Below are 17056 nucleotides of genomic sequence, written 5' to 3'. Positions count from 1 at the left end.
GGTAAAAAAGAATAACAATGAAATGAATACCCATTGCCCACTGTTAGAAAAGGAATATTACCAACAACTTTTTCTATAGCCACGGATTGAATCCCAGCTAGAGTTTTGACCTATGCCACAGCTGCAACAATGCTGGTTCCTTAACCCACTGTGTGGGGCCGGGGATGGAACTGCTGCCTCGTCTTGACAGAGACAAGCCAAATCATTAATCCACTGTGCCAGAGTAGAACTCCACCAATAATTTTTTTTTTTTTTTGCTTCTTTCATGCCTTCCTATTACATTTCCTTTCCTCCACTTACCAAAAGATAAAAAGTTTTTCCCCACTGAAACCCAGTACAGCACAGTGCTTCTTGTTTTAACTTTCTCTTCCATGCCCTATTAAAGAGTTTGGACTTTGAACTTCAGCAATGAAAGGCAATGCTTCCTTTTTTTTTCTTTCTTTTGGCGTTTATTTTCTATTGTTTTTTTATTTTACTATTACAAACAATGCTGCTAAAAACAATCTTGTTTATAAAGTCTTTTTATGGAACATCTTGTTATGCCAAAAAGTAATGAAAGTATGATGGGAACATGTCAAAAGGACACAGGAGCCAGGCTGAAGAGGTTCCCAATGGCCAAATATGGACTAACCTGAGCACCAAAATAAATTATGATAGCAACAGATTATAATCCAATGAATAAATCCAGTATTGTGAGTCTACGCTGATGCAAAATATAATAGATGGGTAAATTCAAAGTCTGGCAGCTAAGATTTTAACAGAGTTCAAAGTATCTTTCCACAAAATACCTATTAATTACATAGGGGAAAAGCTGAAAGAAACTATTATAATTAAATGATCAAAATGAAAATAGGAAATGGAACAAATCTTGCCACCTGATAGGATGCAATGGGAAAAACAGACCATGATTTCAGTGCTATTCATGCCTAACCTGGATCTAATCATGAGTAAACATCTAATATAATTTATAATATAAAATAACTAGCCTGTAATCTTCAAAGTGTCAAGGATATAGAAGTCAAATCTGAGGAACTATTCCAGAATGACAGAGATTAAAGAGATTGTATTAGTCAGGGTTCTCCAGAAAAACTGAATAGGTGTGGCTTTATTATAAAGAATTGTCTCACATGATTAAGGAAGTTTGCAAGTCCAAAATGTGAGCTATGGACTGGCAGCTCGGAGACCCAGGAGAGCCGATGGTGCATAATGAAGTCGAAGACTGTCTGCTGGAGAAGTTTTTCTTGCTAAAATGGAGGCCAGTGTTTCTATTCTATTCAGGTCCTCCACTGATTGGATGAGGCTCACCCACATTTTGGAGAGCAATCTGTTTCACCCAAAGTTTACAGATTTAAATGTTACTCTTGTTCAAAAACACCCTAACACATAAAATTAACCATCACAGAGACATGACAAATAAGGCAACTCATAATTCTGAACCCTACTGCTCTAAAGACATTATTTGGACATTTGCTGAAACATGAATATATCTGAGGATTAAGTGGTTGTAATGGGGGGAGCTGGAAATTCCACGCTTCTAATCATGGCTTGGTCTTTCTGGTAATTAGCCCTCATCCAGGAGGCCAGGCACAAAAAAAATGTGTGAATGTTAATTACCAGATTTTGATGACTGTACTGTAGTTATGTGGATGAGAATGGTCTTGTTCATAAGGAGTACACATCAAGGTATCAGGAGGTCATGGGGCAGCAAGCTGACAAAGCACTCTCAAATAGTCCAAGAAAAAGTTTCTTTAGACTATAGTTTCAAACTTTCTGTATGTCTGAAATTGTTTCGTATTTTTAAAAAAGAGAGAAATGAAATCATGCTGCTTAAAAATAAACAAATGTCTTCAATGAAAGGAACCATGGCTCCCTAGAGAAATGGATGATTCTAGGACTGGGGCAGGAAATACACAAATGAGCCTGGAATGTCTTTTAGTGCTAGAAAGTAAAGAAGTGCTTAAAAAAAAAAAAATCAAATTCACATGACAGGAGTATGTTAAAGATCTCCCAGTGGCCAAAGCTGGAACAATATGAGCAATAAAATAAGTCGTATTAGATTATAACCCAAAGCATAAAATAAACATACATGAGTCTGTATTGATAAATGACTTAGTAAATAAAAGACAAGGAAGAGACAAATCTCTGTGTAAAATTCAAAATCATTTATGTAGATACTCCACCCTCAAGGAGGAGGAGCCTAACTTACTACTGCTATAGTGTGTGACAGGCATGATAATGTTCTCCCAGAGGTTACAGTATGGAAAGGGGAGAAAGGAGTAACTTTACAGTGGAGAAATCTGACAAACACTGCCTCAGCCAGGTGATCAAGGCCAACACCAAAAGTGATAAGTGATGTTGATAGTTCGTGCCCTTGATATGATGGGATGAAAGTAGCACTTTACCTCTGCAAGGCAAAAAAGTATAATTCTAACTTAATCATGAGAAAAACATCGGACAACTCCCAATAGACAATCTATAAAATATCTGATCAGTACCTCTCAAAACTTTCAAGGTCCATCAAAACCAAGGAAAGTCACAGCTGTGAGGAGCCTAAAGAGACATGATGATTAAATGTAATAATGTAATGTGGCATGCCAAATGAGATCCTGAAACAGAAAAAGAACATTAAGTAAAAACTAAGAAAATCTTTAAAAATATGAATTTTAGTTCACAATAATTATAAAGGGAAAATCCAGTTTTTTCCTTTCTATGTAAAAAACCCTGAAACAACCCAGTTCTTCCCTGTTGTGTTTCTCCCCCATGTCTCTCCTTTGCCTTTGCAGAGAACATGTCACTCCTGACACTTCTGGTCACCAAAAGTGTGGAGTTTTTCTCCCATACCAAAAGCAATTCCTAGACACCAGCTGAGTAGCCTACAATTCAGCTTAAATCTGATGCTGTCTACGCAGAGATAGCATAACATTCCACAGTTTAAGATTCAGTCCTGCAGGACTGTCGTCCTCTTCTTAACTGAGATGCTAGTCACAAGCCCAGGATATCTGTGCTTCTGATGGACTGGCTATAGATCAGGGGTACCAGTGCCCCTTTCTTGGGTTTAATTTGCAAGAGCAGCTCATGGTACTCAGGGAAACATTATGTTGACCAATTTATTAAAGGATATAATAAAGGATACAGATGAATAAGCAGATGAAGAGAGGTCTGGAAGTGTCCCAAGTGCAGGAGCTTCTCTTTGTGGAGTTGTGATGCCTCACCCTCCCACTGTGGATGCGTGCACCAAACTAGAAGATCTCATACTTTTAGGATTTTTATGGTGGCTTCATCACAGAGGCATTATCTATCCTTAACTCCATGTCCAACCATTCTCCCTTCTCAAGAGAATGGGGGGCGGGGGAGCTGGAAATTCCACGCTTCTAATCATGGCTTGGTCTTTCTGGTAATCAGCCCTCATCCAGGAGGCCAGGCAGAGGTGTCTCATCAGAACAAAAGACGCTCTTAGCACCCGAGAGATTATCACCTAGGAAATTGCAAGTGTTTCAGGAGCTTTGGGTCAGGAGCAGAGATCAAAGATCAATATTAGAACAAGAGATGGTCTTAGTGTTCTTATTATTTAGGAAATTACAAGGGTTTTAGGAGCTCTGTGCTGGGAACTTGGGACAGAGAGATATTTTCTACTATCTCATAATAATGCATTAATATTTGTTTATTAATTATAACAAATGTGCTATACTAACATAAGCTGGAAATAACAGGAGAAACTGAGGGTAGGGTAGATAAGAACTTTCTGTACGATCTTTACAATTTTTCTGTAAATCTGAACTGTTTTAAAAATAAAGCTTGGAGTTCCCGTTGTGGTGCAGTGGTTAACGAATCCAACTAGGAACCATGAGGTTGCAGGTTCGATCCCTGGCTTTGCTCAGTGGGTTGATGATCCGGTGTTGCCGTGAGCTGTGATGTACGTTGCAGATGCGGCTTGGATCCCGCGTTGCTGTGGCTCTGGTGTAGGCCGGTGGTTACAGCTCCGATTCGATCCCTAGCCTGGGAACCTCCATATGCTGCAGGAGCGGCCCTAGAAAAGGCAAAAAGAAAAAAAAAATCTTAAAAATAAATAAATCTTAACTTTTCAAAAAGTTTTACAAATTTCTCCATTATGGTCTTGCACATATTTTGCTACATTTATTCCAACATACTTTACATTTTTTCTTGATTTTGTAATTGTAGTGTCTTTTTTTTTTAATTACACACTAACAGATTATTGCTGGTATATAGAAATACAACTGAATTTTGTATGTTTATTTTGGTATTCAACAAACTTGCTGAACTTTACAATGTTTAAAATAATTATTTTCATTTTCATGCAGACATTCATTGACATCTTTGGGTGATAATTTGTTTCTTCCTTTCCAATCCTCTCAACTTTCATTTCTTTTTTCAATCTTAACATTCTGTCTAACAAATAGACATGGTGATAACAAGCATAATTGTCTTATTCCTGATTTAAAAGAGAATGCTATTTGCTGTAGGGTTTGGTGTTTTCTTTTCCTCTGGGGTTTGTTTTTTCTATCCTTTATTTGGTTAAGTTCACTTCTATTCCTAGTTCACTAAGCTTACTGGTCATAAAAGGTCATTAGATTTTATTTAACAATATCTTTTGAGATGATTTTTTTTCTTTTAATCTTTTAGAGTGGTAAATTTTAGCTAAGTTACGGTAATTAGTGATGATAAATTTGAGATGTAAAGATGTCGTCATTCCAGATTTCCCCAGTCTTTTCAAGTTTTAACTTAATCAAATAATATTTTTATTTTCTTGCCATTCTTTCTCAAGAGGAATCTAAGCTCAAGGTGCTTATGTGTGGTCATGGCAGTGGAGGAGAATGGTTTTTCCCTGTTGTTTTTTTGTTATATATATATATACTTTTAAATTTTATTTTCAAAGAGTAGTTGATTTATAATGTTGTGCCAATTTCTGCTATATAGCAAGGTGACCCAGCCATACATGTATATACACATTCTTTTTCTCTTATTATCTTCCATCACGTTCTATCCCAAGAGACTGGATATAGTTCCCTGTGCTGTATGGTAGGACCTCATTGCTTCTGTATGGCAATTCATAGCTGTTGTCAGGTCACCCATCATTTCCTGGTTGTTGTCCCACTTATAAGGGCTCTTCTGGTTCACTGGCCCTCTCTGTTTTCCACTCTCTTTTAGGATTGTGGAAACTTCTGAATGCTATCCCCTACTACTCTGGAGACAGAAATCTTGGGGGCTAGACTCTAGCACACATATGATCATCATTTCTGTTACAGCTATTGCCACTAGGCCGCTAGGCCGCTAGGCTATGCTAGCGAGAGGAACTCTCTGGGGCTTCCCATCTCTTAGGGATCCTGTCAGGAAGTGGGGCATATACTTCCTCTTATATTTCCATCATTACTGGGGAATTCTATAATTGCCTCCAACTGATAGCTCTGCAGTGAGGATGGAGGCAGAGAGAAGGGTCTTTTCTCAGAGACACTCAGGTGTATCTCATCTTCACCTCCAACTCTCTCGTTGGGGTTGGAAAACTGGTTCTTTTATCACTGTTCATTTTACTGAAATCTAGTGGGAATGGCATCAACTTTGGCTCTTAGTACTCAAAATCCAGGCTTTTGAAATTCAAAAAAACCTTTTTTTTTTTTTTTTCTCAACCTCTTTTCTCTACTAGAAGATTCAAAGCTCTATTTTGAAATTTATAAACTGAATATTGACTCATCTTTCTCTTTTCACTGCTGTAGTAACTGCCCTCCCCTGAGAGCAGTAAACAGGGAAAGCATGGATCACTGCTTGGGTTGAGGGAGAGAAGGGGAGGCAGGATATTCCAAGAATAATAAGTATTTATCAACAAAAAAGTTTCACAATAGTACTGTGCACAGCTTCCCCCCACATGTATTTCTCCCTAGCTAACTCTGCCTGCATATCTTTAAAAACCCTGACACTTAATAGATCCAAGGATGAACTCACCATTGTCCTATTTTCTCTGTGTCTGCCAGTAGCATTTACTATCTATCCAGTTTCAAAGGCTAGTAGCTTCTGAGTATCCTCAAATTCTTACCCTTACCATTTTTTCCCACCACCAATTTGTTATATAATAGAATTTCTTCTCCCCTCCAGGCTCATTATGATATTTTGTCTTATTGGCATCCATGGCCAATGTCAGCATACCCACTATTCTCTGCTTATTGGCTCAAACAGATATGTAAAGCTTTGCTCTCCCTGAGCCACCTGTGTCTTCTGAGATAAAGGTTTGCCTGTGGGTAGTTTATTTTGAGATGTTCTCCAGGCAGTGGCATGCTTGTTCTCAGCTCCTACTGGCTCCCAAGGACTGACTGCACATTTCTATCCAACTATAGAAATTGGCAAACACTACAACCAGGGTAAAGTTTTTTGCCTGGAGATTCATGAAAAAATATCAACCAGCTTACTACTGATTCCAGGGAATATGAGTGAGGGCTGGAGAAAAAGCAAAACAGGGAAGGGGGTAAAACTAATGCAATGGTTTTTGCGTTACTGAGTTGATATGGGGCTCACCCTCACTAAGGGCCCATGAAGAGCCATGGGGAACATACCTCATAATTATCTTCCCAAGAAAGGAGTATTTATCCACTGGTTTCCATTCTCCACTAGGCAGGGGCTATCTCCTAGAGCATTACCTCTCTTATGTTTCCAGATTTGCTCGAGTCTAGAATGGCTGAGTAGGCTCCTGCTTGCATGTTGAGAAGCAGTGGCAGTGGAAACTCAAGTGCAGGAGGGGAGAAGCCTAAACAATTGAAGTGAGTTGCTGCCTGATGATGTCTCCATTCAGCTGTTTGTTGCAGCAAGGAGCCAAGTAAAGGCTAGCTGAGAGGATACAGGCAACACACAAAAGGAATCCAAGTAGGATAAGCTGCAGTGCCCACTGCGGTCACTGGGCTTGGGATAGTAATCAATATTCATCATCTCTCTCCTAAAGCATCTAGTCTAGATTTCCTCCACCCCTGGCCAGCACTTCAGCAAGTCTGGGCTGTTGCCTGGTGGTGACTCAGATTTTTATCCCCAGGGGTTATGAACTGGGATCTGTGTTCACCTTATCAGGCCATGGTTATGTAAGAGACCATTTACAGTTATTGTTGGACATACAAGTACTAAGATATGCCTCAGTGAATCCCCTGAGTTCTACACATAGAACTAACGCCTCATGATAATCAGAGTTGATTCCCCTTTCTCCCCATCCTCCAAATGGTAACCCCTTTATTTGCCTATGGGTCTACAAGCAAGACAAAGCTCAAAATGACCAAGAGGAAGTCTTGGCTTCAGATATAGTGGAACCACTACTGTTCTCCTAAAGGAAGAGCCCCCTCCCCCATATTAGAAACTAGGACTTCTAATCCAGGAGAGCCTAAATTGTGGGAGCAAGGAGTGCAAATTCCACAGAGGAACCACTGAGACGGTTGTGAGTCAGTCCAGCCTACTTCCACCCTTTGCATCACAGATCTGAAAGTCTAGCTCTTAGAGACACAACACTATGTGTCAGCCACCTCACTGCCCTTTGTTATTCAAAGGACTCTACTGTTTCAGAACCCTACTCTTTATGGCTGTACCTGTGGCATATGGAAGTTTTCACACCAGGGACTGAATCCAAGCCGCAGCTGTGACCTACAATGCAACCATGGCAACACTGGAATCTTTAACCCACTGCACCAGGCTGGGGATCAAATCTGCATCTCACAGCAACCCAAGCTGCTGCAGCTGGATTCTTAACCCAGTGTACCACAGCGGGAAATCCCTAGAACACTATTCTTACAAATACAGTTTCATGATAATATCTACTACTGCCATCACTGTCCTACAGAGGATAGCCAATAAACCCAAAGTCCTCAGGAGCCCCTCGCCAGTGCAATCTTTATTGCCTTAGTGAGATGTTCTCTGTGTCCTCTTAGGGAATACAATTGTGTGGTAAGTTCTCTGGTGAATTTATTGATTATAAATCAATTCTAATATTCTCCCCTCATTCTACCTCAATGATTCTGCCGAGGCTGTGTGGACCCCTCTTCCTCATTTGCTGTATGCCACAGTCATGTCCAAATCTCAAGGAATAATCCCACTAGCATATTAAGACTGGATCCCTTGGTGGTTTGGGGTGAATAGGTGCAAACTAATACATTTAGAATGGATAAGCAATGAGGCCCTACTGTACATCACAGGGAACTATGTCCAGTCTCTTGGGATAGACCATGATGGAAGACAATATAAAAAAATGAATACACACACACACACATATATGGCTGGGTCAATTTGCTGTACAGCATAAATTGGTACAACATTATAAATCAATTATACTTTAATAACTTTTTTTTTTTTAAAAAAAAAGACTGGACCTAGGTATCCTTGCCAGGATTCTAAACCCTGACTAAGGAGAGAGTATGCCCATGTTAATAAATTCTCCTCACTAAGCCTTATGGTCTGCCTTTTGTATTCAACACCTTTGAGAACTATTCTTGCTTATGCTTTCTTGGTTTCTTTCAGGTAGGATAATGTGTATAATTGTTCCTCCCAGAGCAGGGATTATATTTCCTTATTTAGGCTGTGCTGTGACCTGACCCCAAAATGCATCCATTATGTATCTGGAGGAATTGATGGGCCAGGATCTTGAAGAGGAAAAGGATTATCTTAAAGGTACCTGCACTGTGTAACATCTTTGCAAGGCCTCTAGGTGAGGGAGGCTGCTCAACTCTAGCAAGGGCAAGGAAACTCCTTCTACCAGTCCAGAGAGTTCAGGGAAATCTGGGTCTGTTATTTTCCTAGGAGAGTTGCAGCAAATTATCACAAACTGAAATTATTCCCTCACATTTCTGGAGGCCAAAAGTCCAAAATCGAGATGTTGGCAGGGTTGCAGTCCCAGAGTAAGTTCCAGAGGAGAATGGGTTCCTCATCTTTTCCAGCTTCTGGCAGCTGTTGGCATTCCTTGGTTCATAGCCCAGATCTCTCTGACCTGTCTTCACATTGCCACTTCCTCTGAGTATCTGCATTATCTCCTTCTACCTTTCTCTCTCCCATACCACCCCTCCTTTTTTTTCTTTTCATGGCTACTTCTTCCTGGGCTAGGGGTCGAATTGGTGCTGTAGCTGCTGCCCTATGTCAGCTGCCAGCCTATGCCAAAGTCAAAGCAACACAGGATCTGAGCCATGTCTGCAAACTACACAACAGCTTGCAACAACACCAGCTCCTTAACCCACTGAGCGAGGCCAGAGGTTGAACCCACATCCTCATGGATACTACTCAGGTTCTCAGCTTGCAGAGCCATAACAGGAATGACCCCCTATGCCTCTCTCTTATAAGAACACTTGGGTTGACATTTAGGGCTCACTTGGATAATCCAGAGTAACCTCCATTACATCAAGATCCTTACCTCAATCACAACAGCAAAGACCCCTTTTCCAAGTAAGGCAATGTAATCACATGTTTCAAAGATTAGGGCTTGATATCTTCAGTTGGCCATTATTCACTTTAGTATAATGGGGTTTCAAGATTCCCAGGCTCTTCCAACAAAATGTCCCCTTCTAACGTTTATAGGATTGGGCCCAGCATTTTCTGCATCAGAGCCCTAACTTTGACATGACCAACCTATTGAGACTATTTATTCAATCTCCTGTGCAGTGTCACCACACTTACCATTAAAGCCCGAATTTGTTTTCATCACAACCTGCCTGAGAGCTGCAGAAGATACAGATCTCTTTAAATGATGCCATGAAGATTCTGACTTTCAGCATTCTGTAACTGCCCACGCTGTCTTTATGCCTGCAATGCCCTTCTGCCTCACCTTTCTTTGACTGGAAAGCAGTTACTCATTTTTAAAGGTCCAGCATAAATGTCACCTGTTCCCCGAAGCCTCCCACACTTCCCCCAGGCAAACTTAGCTGCTCTGTTTTCAGTGTAATCCTAGCCCTCTATTCTTACCTTTTTTTTTTTTTTTAAGTTTAGTCAGCTTTCATTCTTTTAAAAACTTATTCACGCCTCTTTTATAGGACCTAACACATTGTCTTATATATCATCTAATACTGTTCCCTGATTTAGAGTGGAATTTCCTTGGATACAGGAATCCTGTGCATTATCTTACCACTGGACATATAGTAGCCAATCTACAGTTACGTGTTCAGTGAATAAAAGGTATTTCCCAGCAATGGGGGAAAATGCTTATGTAACACTCATTTTTTATCTCATAAATTTTTTTTTTTTTGGTCTTTTTGCCATTTCTAGGGCCGCTCCTGTGGCATATGGAGGTTCCCAGGCTAGGGGTCCAATTGGAGCTGTAGCTGCCAGCCTATGCCAGAGCCACAGCAACTTAGGATCCTAGCTGCATCTTCAACCTACACCACAGCTCACAGCAATGCCGGATCTTTAACCCACTGAGCAAGGCCAGGGATCGAACCCACAACCTCATGGTTTCTAGTTGGATTCGTTAACCACTGAGCCGCGAAAGGAACTCCATAAAATTTTTATATTTATGGATTTCGCATACAACTCAATTCCACAATAGATAAACACTATCTATACTATTAATATTCTATAGCTCAAAACCTTTGAGCAAATGTTATTGTTTTCATTTCTAAATATAAAATAAACTTCAAAGAACATTTAGTTTTAGCTACTAGCTATTTTCAAATGACAAAATTAAAAAGGGGGGGTTAAGAAAAAATATTAATAATTACTACAAAAATATAGTCTTTCTAAAATGACTTGTTGAGCTTTTACTTAAAATGAGTAGAATTAAGATTATAAATATTTGCCTGAATCATTAAAAAGACAGAAAGGTAACAATTTGAATTACGAAAAGTTTTATATTGTTCCCTCTAAGAATAAAAGACATTGTATTGTGGGTTCTTCTACCCTAACTATTCTTATGTCTGAATTAGAGAACCTATCCACTGAAGTGAATTTCAAACATTTAAGAAATTGTTTCTATATGGAGTTCTTATTGTGGCCCAGAGGAAATGAATTTGACTAGTATCCATGAGGATGAGGGTTCCATCCCTGGCCTTGCTCAGTGGGTGGGGGACCCGGCATTGCAGAGAGCTGTGATGTAGGTCACAGATGCAGCTTGGATCCCACATTGCTGTTGCTACGGCTGTGGTGTAGGCCGGCAGCTCTAGCTGAACCCCCAGCCTGGGACCTTCCATATACTGCAAGTGTGGCCCTAAAAAGCAAAAAAAAAAAAAAAAAAAAAAAAAAAAGAAGGAAAGAAAGAAAAAGAAATTGCTTCTACTTCATTGTAACATATAGAGTAAAATATTATAAATGAAGATTTCTACAAATATAATTTGAAAGGCCTCAAATATGTGAATAAAAATAATATTGCTTCTATATAAGCCAAGAAGACAAGTTGGAAAACAATTACAAGCTTAATATTTTATTTAAAAAGTGAAAATTATCTTATAGGTAATGTGGTGTGTGTGTTTGTGTGTGCATGCAAGTGTCTGTCATTTTATCTTCTTTTCTTTACCTGCCACATTTCTAAGGCAAAGGAATCATTTCTAAGTTACTCAAGGCCTCGAATGTCTAACCCATTGAGAAAACACTCTCCAAGTTTTCTTACCAAATATAGATTAACATTCCAGTTTTATTATTAAGAGATGGTGAGTGATAAAATGGCTTGAGGGTTTTGCAGAAAATCACTTACAAAATTAAGCTAAAGTACTTTTCTACCTGCACAAACTCGTTTAGCTTTCAATTGAAGAGACTCAAGTGCATATAAATAATTTGCAAGCAATTTATTAAAAAATTTGTTGCATTTGAATTCTTCTTCCTACTCTCGAATCATTTTTGGGCCAAAAATAAAGTCATTTATTCTGAGATATTTTTGAGATTAAAACACTATACCTATCTAGTGCATGGTGAAATTACAAAAAAAAACTTGACAGCTCTTTTTAGGAGTACATGTAGAATCACAGAGTTTGAGAAAAAGAGGGCTTGTCCTTCATTGTATGTGCTAACCGATGTTGAAGGACAAAAAAGTATTGATTGAAGAATAAATGACTTCAAAAATAAATGTTCTTTTCTATCTTTGAAAAAGAAATAGAGGAGTTCCCGTGGTGGCGCAGTGGTTAACGAATCCGACTAGGAACCATGAGGTTGTGCGTTCCATCTGGCCTTGCTCAGTGGGTTAAGGATCCGGCCTTGCCGTGAGCTGTGGTGTAGGTTGCAGACGAGGCTTGGATCCCTCGTTGCTGTGGCTGTGGTATAGACTGGTGGCTACAGCTCCGATTCAACCCCTAGCCTGGGAACCTCCATATGCCTTGGGAGCAGCCCTAGAAATGGCAAAAAGACAAAAATAAATAAATAAATAAAAAATAGATTCATAGACATAGAGAACAAACTTGTGCTTGCCAAGGAGGAAGGTTATGGGGGAGAGAGGAGGGGAGGTTGGAGTTAGCAGATTAAGCTGTTACAGAGAGAGTAATAAACAAGGTCCTACTGTATAGCACAATATCCTATGATTACCCATAATGGGAAATAATATTTAAAAACCATATAGGGAGTTTCATGGTGGTCTAGTGGTTAGGACTTGGCACTTTCACTGCTGTGGCCCAGGTTCAATCCCCGGTCTGGGACTCAGATTCCGCATCAAGAGCTGCATGCTGTGGCAGAAAAAAAAATGTATATATATGTATAACTGAATCACTTTGCTGTACAGCAGAAATTAACACAACATTGTAAATCAGCTATACCTCAATATAAAAAAATAACATTCTTTTGCAAGATTGAGTTTTTGGATAAGTTTTATGTATAGAATTATTTTTCTTATTATGTGAAAAATTCACAGGAAACAATGTGAAATCTAAACAACCAAATAAATATCAATAGGGAAATAGGTTATATAAATCATGGTATACTGACACTCTGTATTTCCATAAATGTAAATGTATAAATTAGATGAGTATGCAACACCATAGATTAAATGACAAAGTATTAAAGGAAAAAAAAAGTTGCAGAAAAATGTCTACTGTTTACTATCTAAGTAGAACTGCGTGCATCAAACTTAAAACAAATGGTAACTTCTTTTTTTATTTTTATTAAAAATTTTTTTTATTCTTAATTTTTTTTTCTTTTTTGGGGGCCTGCACCCACTGCAGGCAGAAGTTCCTGGGCCAAGGACTGAAACTGCACCATAGCAGCAACATAAGCCATAGCTGGATCATTTTCTTTCTGTGCCACCAGGGAACTCCAACAATGGTAAATTCTGGCATAGAAGGAGGGTATTGGAGTTTGCAGATTTGGTCAAAGGGAACTTTCATCTTGCAAATAATGTATTCATTTTTTTGGAAAAGAATTTTTAATCTTTTTTGTATTCTAAAGAATTAGCTGTCTCAATTAAATGAGACAATGAATGAAAAATATTGTTAACTATACAGTGGTACATTAACATGAGGTTTAATGTAAATATAAATGTACATATAATACAAAAAGAAGATGTGGTGTAAGAACAAAAAGATAAAACATATAACCAAAATTATTCCTGATTCTTATTTGATGATAATATTGCAAGGAAATAATTTTCCAGAAAATTTTTTGAATAGTTTAAATTTTCTATTCAAATGAGAAACCAAATTCTGGTTCATGATGGCTCCAGGACACTGTCACTTAAAGAGAAGGGAGCAAGAAATGACTATTTAAATGAAAGCTATTATAAAATATCTATCAATCATTGCTTTTGGCTGCCCAATGGATCTCCTTTTGGAAAACTTCCATTCCTCCCACTGTATTTAATTCTGAATGATTGCCTATCACAAGCTCTCACACCCCTGAATGTGGTCCAAGCAAGGCCACTCTAACTCTCTTCTGGGGATTTAAGTGTTGAATCTAAAAAATAACTCAATAAGAATAAAAGACAGTAAACCCAATAAAAAACTTAAAAGCTTCACAAAGTACTTAAAATACTTAAATAGGCACTTCACAAAGGAGGATATTTAATTACTTAGTGATGACATGAAAAGAAGGTGCTCACCATTAGTCATCAAAGAGAAGCACACAGTGAGATAATACCACTCACTCACCAGAAAGGATAAGAAATTTTAAGAGACACTACCAAGTGTTGACAAGAATGTGGAGCAATTGGAATGCTAATCATCTAGCAGCAGAAATATAAATTGGCACTGCCTCTTTGGAAAGTTATTTGGCAATATCTACTGAATCTGAATATATGCTTACTTTATCACCCAGCAATTACACCCTTAGAGAATGAAAACATCTGTGAATTAACAAGCATGTGCAAGAATATTTATTTGTAGCTTTGTTTACAATATCACCAAATTGGAAACAACCCAAATATCCATCAAGATTGGCGAAAAAAAAAAAAAAAAAGAATAGGGTATTTCTAAAGTGAAATACTATACAGCAATCAGAACAAAATACTGTTATATGCAAAAATACATCTCACAGGCAAAGTCTTGAGCAAAATAAGCCAGACATTAGAGCACACCACATGATTCCATTTAAATAAAGTTCAAAACAGGCAAAACAAACTTATATGACAGAGAAGTGAGAACAGTGAATACATTTGAGGGGTAATAAGGGCATGAGGGAGATTTCTAGGGCACTGATAATGGCTGTATATTGATCTGCATATTAGTTATGAGACAGGAAGGGATGGGGCAGGGTACAAATGTTAAAAGAAAAACATAGCCATTGATAAAAACAGGATATGATAAAAACTGGTTAGAACCAACCAAGTCCAAATGGCAGAAGATTTGATTTCCAGTTGACCTTGATCCTCAATATGAGCTTGGCTTGATGCTATAGCATGCTAAATGACACACCCACCCATGGCACCATGACAGCTCCAAGGCTGATTGTAAAAGCCCAAAATGTGGGCAATGGCCCGGTTCCAGGAAATCCCGCTCATTCCCCAAAATAGTTAGAATATTCCTCCCAACCTGTGAAATTACCCAGCCCATAAAAACTAACTAAGCCCATACCCTGGGACCTTCTCACTTTCTGAGACAGTCCATAGTCTGTCTATGGAATGTGTATATCTTGAAATAAACCTGCTTTCTCTTTACTTTGTCTTGCTCTTCCATTCTTTCCTGTGCAAAGCCAAGGACCCTCACTTGACAGTCTGTCCTAGGGGCTCACTTGTGTCCCAGGATATGTTTCCTCTCCTGGTAAAAAATATATTGAGCTATACACAGAAGATCTGTGAACTTAATATATGCTATACTTCAATTTAAAAGGTTGATAAAATAAAATTTTTAGCAGAAACACAGAGATGGAAGGCAGACAGAGCCACATTATCCCAAGGTGGGGACCTCTAAAAGATGGACCATGAGTTTCCACCTCTGAGGTCCCCAGAGCTCCAGGGCTATTCTAGTTTCTCTCCTTCCCCAAAACTTGATTCTTTGGATCCTTATGATAAATGTCTTTCCTTTTTCCCCCCTAACATAGTAAGAGTTCGTTTCTTACTGAGACCCAACTTGAGTTGCCAGGAAAAGTGTTGGTATTATTCTTTAAGTAAATAGTTATTTTATTAAAAAAGTAATAATAATAATTTAGAGGTAAAGGGGCCAAAAAAAAAATCCTTCTAAATAACAGAAGCCTAAGTGAGCGCATTGGAATGCTGGGCTGCAAGGCTACAAGCAAGAACTTTACATAACTGGCGTGCCATCTAACTTAATAGCAATAAAATCCAGATCTAAATCAGAATTAAAAGAGTAATATCCACATGACTATGAGCAGTTCTGGCTGAGAGGGAGAGGTCTCTTGCCAATTATTACTCTTGAGTACACTGACCTAATTCTGAGCAACTGATCCTTAGTGCAACCAAGAAGGCTAGAAAGTTGAAAATTGCTAATTTAAAAGGACAATTCTTCCCTAAAGAGGATGGATCCTGTTACAAGAAAGTCCCTTTTGTTTTCCTGAATACCTTAAGGGATTTGGAAATGCAAAATAAAGCTAGAGCTAAATTTGGGATTGAAGAGTTGAGTTGTTCTGCATTTTAGAGGCAGAAGAAATTGGCCTTCTCTGCATACTCTTTGAGGGTAGGGGAGTTGAGGAAAGAAAGGAAAAGGATGACATGAATTTGAGGAGAAATGGGCATAAAAATACATACCCTGGGCTGCACAATCCTTAAAGAATAAGAGTGTTTGACTTCAAAATCATTCTCATTTTTACAATGTAATCCCCATGTGTATCTCACCAAAATATTCAATCAAAGTTACTCGACATATTAAGGTTTCACGTCTGTATGTGTGTGTGTGTGTGACTGTGTATGTGTGTTCAAATACAAGATTTATGTTTCACATAAAAGTTGGTATGATATTTAACAGATAGCATAGAGCTCAACATAAACTAGAGAAAAAATGACCCATAAAGTGAGCCATTGCCAGCAGTGGGCATATGAACATGAATACATCTAGAATTCAAAGAAACCCAGAGGACTGCTTTGTATTTCCACAGAACTTGGAATAATGTGTGAAACACACTCTCTGCAGTGTCTCATGGAAAGGAAACTTCAACCAGCACATGGCTTATATGAGAGTTTACTAACATCGGGAAATAACGAAAGAGAAATAAACACATCATGTAAAACCAAACTAGATTGTCTGGTTATGATTTGCTCACTAGAACTCTCAGTCCTCTCTCTAGTGGACTTCATTTTAGACTTACTGTTTAGGGAAAATACCTGGACATCTATTGTTTTAGTTAGGAGGCTTCCTACTCTAAATAACAGCAAAACAACTTCAAGATTAAACAATGATGTTGGCTCACATAACCAAGAAGTCTAGACAGATGCAAGCTTCAGGAACAATGTGATTAAGGCTCTTGTCTTATTTTCTTGCAGTTCTGTCAGCTTCATTCTCCTTCCAGCGTGGGTTTTGTTCTCGGGCTGACAACCCTCAATGTCTGCCAGCAGGAAATGGGCAACATTCAATATGGAAGAGTGAGGTTGACTTTCCATCATACCACTCAATAGGAAAAACTTTCCTAAAGCTTTAAATAACTCAAATTTAATTAGCCAACAATGGGGCGCATTCCCCTTCCTTAACCATTTGCTGGCCAGGGGAAGGATTAACACATTTAGCTTATCTTGTGA

Source organism: Sus scrofa, chromosome 1, assembly GCF_054392235.1.
Source record: "Sus scrofa isolate SSC_HxYL_T2T_F1_AM1 chromosome 1, Sscrofa_HxYL_maternal_Yorkshire_Landrace_v2.0, whole genome shotgun sequence".
NCBI lineage: Eukaryota > Metazoa > Chordata > Mammalia > Artiodactyla > Suidae > Sus > Sus scrofa.
This window is presented reverse-complemented; position numbering follows the sequence as displayed.